This window comes from Limulus polyphemus, unplaced genomic scaffold (genome assembly GCF_000517525.1).
Source record: "Limulus polyphemus unplaced genomic scaffold, Limulus_polyphemus-2.1.2 Scaffold27, whole genome shotgun sequence".
NCBI classification, from domain to species: Eukaryota; Metazoa; Arthropoda; class Merostomata; order Xiphosura; family Limulidae; genus Limulus; species Limulus polyphemus.
Window position 1 is genome coordinate 550,047 of NW_013665637.1, and position 5,470 is coordinate 555,516.

Consider the following 5,470-nt stretch of genomic DNA (forward strand, 5'->3'; position numbering starts at 1 on the left):
TATTTCAATTTTTTTTGTGGTTACAAGGTCGGTCGGATTGTCCAATTTCATTTTGATATAAAGTAGAGAAAATAACATATAAGCTATAAAGTTTTACTGAAAAAAACGTTTGAAATACATTTAGGAAGTTTTACGGATTACACATAGGAAAGTTGAGACTTTTGAGATGACGAAAAGTATTTCTAATTTTAACATGAAAATTACTTTGCACACAGACTACTCAAAACAAATACTCAATATATTCATGGATAAATCTTTATTTTATTTTGTTAGAAATACTTCACTAAAAAATATGATTTTTAGTATGTGAAAGACTGCAAAATTTTGTGAAGATATACATACTATATTGAGAGTTATAACTATTAAATATATAAACACTTTAAACAAGTACAAAAAGGTCATATGGTCAGTCAAGTTGACCTAGCCTGTATTGAGAGAGTTAAGTGAAAGATGATATAATGAACATGATTCTAAAGGTGGACGTGATAATGCATGAAGAACCATTGTGATAACCCAATTTGGAACCTGGAAAGGGTGACGAGAACAGATAACCTGAAATGATTTTAAAAGTAATGACAAAACCAGTGACTAAAAACTTTTCTTCTCTTAAAAAAACAAAATGCAGCTAATAAGACAGCCTTATACAATGCAACAGAGGAAGGCACCAAACCTTTGTCAAACAACCATGTGAAAAGTTGAGAGACATGTGATATAGTGGGATGTGAAGGATGAAACCCATGTCTTAGAGACCATTGACAAAAAGTAAACCATTTCCTTCAATAAACTTCCAAAGAAGAATGTTGAATGGAACATGTTAAGAAGGGCACCACTCAAGGTGTCAATCCCTGATGTTGTGCGATGGACTGCATAAAAGCCAGGCATGAAGTCGAAGTATGCCGACTTCTGGATGAAAAATGTCCAACTGAGGCTGATGTAAAAAGAGATGGCCAGTGAGGAAGGGGAAGAGGTTGACACTCCTGACGATACTGGAGGAATGAAAATCAGGGTTGACTTGGCCAATATGGTGCCACCAAAAGAATTCAAAAGGACATGGAGTGAATCATTGCCAGAACTTTGGAGAGCAAACAAATCAGAGAGAATGCATAAAAATAAAGACCTGTTCAATCCTGGCAGAGAGCATCTACTCCCAAAGCCAGAGGATGAAGTACAAGAGATCAGAAGAATGAGAGCTGAGCATTCCAGTGTGCAGTAAAAATATCAATCTGTGATGTCCCTAGACAAGAGCAGCTTGAAGGAAAAACTTGAGGATGAAGCATCCATTCTTTAAGCACTCTGTAGGAATGAGATAACTGGTCGGCCACTAGATTCATTACCCCTGGAACATGACAAGCAAGGAGAACAATCTGGTGTTTGTGTGCCCAAAGACAAAGATCCATTATTTGAAAACAAAGAGATCTGGACTGAGTGCCCCCTTGCTTTGAAATGTATGAGACAATTGTAGAATTATCTGAATAAAGCATTACCAACAATTTGTGACCCTGGGTCATAGCATGTTAAACTGTTATAAGTTTTAAGAGACTGATGTGAAGAGAAGCTTCCTCCACTGTCTAAATTCCATTGTATTCCATATTTTTTATAGAAGCACCCTAGTCTTGAAGGGAAGCATCTGTGAACAGATGTATCTCTGGCCATGGAGGTGGTAGAGGGATACCTACTGTTGTGTTGACTCTGTTCAACCACTAACTGAGATCCAGCAAAATGGAATCAAACAGTCTCACTGGACAATCAAGGACATCTGTGAAAATATTCAACTGGTCCCATAACAACCATTGAAAGGCCCTCATGTAGGTCCAACCTAAAGGAATAGGTGATTCCAAGGATGCCCACATCCCCAAAAGAACTGTGCGTGTGCTGGTGGAGAAGGAGACAACTGTTTTTGAAGAACCACCCGTTCCATGGCCTGAAGGCATAGAGGAGAAGGTTGGACCTGAATTAGTCTGGAATTTAAAAACACCTTTAAATTGATGAGATACTGTGTGGCAGTAAGATCAGATTATTCTTTTTAATAAGCTCTCACAGCTTCTGATAACAAATAGCAAGAAGGGGCCAGAAAAAGCCAGTCATCCATGAAGAGTGAAGATGACATGAAAAAGCTCTGACTATCTGGCAAACAATGTGTGGAGCAGATATGTGGCCAAATTATAAAGCACAAAACTGAGAAACCTGGTTGTCATGCACAAAATAAAGATAACACCTTGAAAGCTCGTTGATTGGGATATGAAGGTAGGCATCTGGAATGTCGAATTTTGTCATCCATAGTCCAGGTTGAAAAAGCCACTGAAGGGGAAGAAATGACTTCATTGTCATCCGAGGAGACTGGAGGAAGCGATTGAGACAAGAAAGGTCGATGACTGGTCACCAATTGCCCATATTTTTCAGTAATATGAACAACCGAGAATAAAAACACGCTCTATGGCCTCTTTTTGGAGAAGAACCTGGATGACTTGTGCTCAATGGTTGGAAGTGAGAAGGTCCTTGAAGAGTGGAAAGCTAACCAGTATGGGAAACAGAGGAGGAGGAGACATGTACTGAATGACCACTCTGCTCTTGAAAACTTGAATGACCCCTGATCTGTGGTGAATGTCTCCCATACTGATAGGAACACTCTGAAATGACACTTAACAAACCTGACCCAATAAGGTAGTCACTAATGTCAAAATCAGTGCTCTATCCTGAAGGAGGATCCCTGCTGGAAAGGTTGAAATCACCCTTATGTTCCAATGGATCATGGCGCTGAAGTAGGAGGTTTGGGAACTCGAATGAGAAATGCAGTAAACCATCCTGTAGAAGAAGTTTGGGACAGTCAAGAAGCCAGTGTAGAATGTAGATAAGCCACATCTACACAAGATTCCATGGAGTCTGGAATTCTTCCATAAATAGACTGTCTGAAAAAAGGAACTTCTCTAAAAACTCTAAGTGCTGACATACGAAAGTGCACTCCCTTCAGTAAGGCATCTCTCTCTCCAAAAGATCCCAGCAACAAACCAACCAAGATACAAAGGAGACAGCTGCAGCCGATAACAGGATCAATGCAGAAATCAACAGATAACTACGACCCTCTGAAATTTGAGCAGGAGATCTATGATAGGCCTCAGACAACAGTTGCAAAGATGATAAAAAATGCAAAGCTTTTTTTAGTGACAGATGAATTCTGGAAAACAGAATAAGGTGACCAGTGCTATTTTGTATACAACTCCAAACAGAAATTATAGGGTCTATCATCTGAGAGTCCAAATAAGGGTTCTCCAGGCGATGAAAAGCTAGGACATGCTGCTCCAATAAAAAAGAAGGACAAGGCCTGGCAACACCCTACCTCAATCGATCTGCAAATCTCCTTGCATGAACAGCAATTTCTGGCAAAGGTGGAAGGACCAGTTAATCAGACAAACTAGTTTCTCCTAATAAAGAAGGTGAAGATTCATAAGCCACAGAAGAAATACTCAAAACATTACAAACATGGTATACTAGTTGTAAAAAAGGATACAGGAGGCAGAATGCCCATCCAGGGTTCATGAGTAGCAATCTGAGCAGAGGAAGGTACTGGAAAAATAGTCTAAATTCTCACTAGTCTGTTCTTGATCGTCCACAAACTCAGTCTCAGATCCAACAGGAGAAAAAGCATCAGACCACATGTATGATTCTACATAAGGAACTGTGTATAAAGAACTGTATGTCTTCCACAGAAAGTGCCCCCTCCCTCCCCCGATGCCCAGGTAATGTTAGACTTATCAACTGGTAGAGGAGGGGCATCAGGCGACTCCGTGTCTGAGACGTGAACTTTTGAAAAACTTCTCAAAAAACGTTTTTAATTGTAAAATCAAGAAAATAAGTAAATTCAAGCCTTACGAAAAATCTAACACAAGTCAAAGAAAACATTGCAAATGCAGTACCAGTGCTGAAGAGAAACCAGCAGTAAACATGTATGACCATTTTCGTAATGCTTTGCCGTCTAGAAAAAGTGAATAAGAAAGAATAGCAGGGAGCTTATATATGGATCAGGTATAGGGGGGAGCATTGATGTGGGTGGAGAAAGTCACAATATTACAATCACTAGAGGCAATATAGAGGGGTATAAAGACTGGAGCAAGCAAGGTAGAATTCATACCAATGCTTAGACAGCAAAAGAAGAGAACCTTTCATTGGGATAAAGCTGAAGTGTGAGAGGAGGTAAGTGTGTTTCAGAAATAAGTATTTCTTATACCAAAAATTTATATAACTTAATTAATATACTGTTCCTGGTTTGAACCAGTAAAACTGGATAAAATATCACCAACAGAAAAAAAAGAATTGCACTTCAAGTTATAATCACTGGTGAAACATAAGAAAGGCTTGCTCTTATGAGTTCCTTGACAGGTCTTTTATGCAGAATTAAATACATTATTTTCCCAGGGACTGCTAAGACAATAGTACACATTGCCTTCCTTTGTTTAGTATAAACTTTAAGAGTGAGAAATGTGACTTTTTTCTCTAGGCATCCACTCTTCTTGAATTTATTCACCACCCCTCCACTAAGATTGAAATTTAAGGTAAATTACTCATTATAATATCATCATCACTCAGACAAAACATAATTTTTCTAGCCTTCAATCTTGTTTGGTTACAGAGCCATCAAACAGAAAATCAGACCCCTCTTGGCACACCCACCTGTCACATCCTCTCTTTCAGGATTTGTTAATAGTTTTCATCTATCAAATGACATATTATATTATATTTTTTCTGAACAGAGAACTGTCAGTTTCACATGGCACGCATGCGAGCAGCTCGGAGTAGCTTGTGAGTAATGCAATTAGATAGCACAATATGAGACCCACGTTCCCCAAGTGATTTACAACTTACAATGGTGCAAAAAAGTAGTTAGACACAGTTCAAAGGGAAATCAAAGGGCAATAAAACAAATAATTTAAGTATAAATAAATGTATACTGTTACGAGTCTAAAGTTACTTAGGAAAAACAAATGTAATTTCATGTTACAATTTGAAGTTGTTCTAGAAAAAAAATGTTAATTTAGATTTATTTCAATTTCTTTTTTTAGGTGGTTACAAGGTCAGTCAAATTGACCAACCTTGTGTAGAGTTAAAGAAAACAACAGATAAAATATAAAGTTTTACTGCAAAAAAAACGTTGGAAATGTATTTAGGAGGTTTTAGAGATAATACAAATGAAATTTGAGGTTATTGAGATGAAAAGTATTTTTAATCTTAACATGAAAATCATTTTGCACTCAGACTAGTCAAAAAAAAAGACTCCATATATTTACAGACAAATCTTTTTTTTGTTTGTTAAAAAACTTCACTAAAAAATCTGATTTTTTGTATGTAAAAGACTTGTAATGTTTACTGAAAGTCTGCCAAATTTTGTGAAGATACACATAATATATTAAAAGTTAGTAGTATCAAAACTATAACAACTTTAAATGAGTAGAATTGGTCAATTCGACCAAGCCTGTGT

The 5,470-nt window shown here is 37.4% G+C and overlaps 1 protein-coding gene and 1 long non-coding RNA gene across 4 annotated transcripts in view; both read right to left on the reverse strand.

Annotated features, from left to right (window-relative positions):
• The window catches only part of LOC111085793, a 5,722-nt gene extending 1,018 nt beyond the window's left edge, over window positions 1-4,704 (reverse strand). The window contains exons 1-2 of the long non-coding RNA XR_002610583.1: window positions 4,636-4,704; window positions 1,607-1,612 (exon numbers count right to left, since the gene is read on the reverse strand). This is a non-coding gene — a long non-coding RNA (uncharacterized LOC111085793). The remainder of the gene's footprint in view (window positions 1-1,606; window positions 1,613-4,635) is intronic.
• The window catches only part of LOC106459401 (ubiquinol-cytochrome-c reductase complex assembly factor 1-like), a 53,849-nt gene that overhangs the window by 20,989 nt on the left and 27,390 nt on the right, over window positions 1-5,470 (reverse strand). The gene's annotated exons all lie outside the window — the stretch shown is intronic.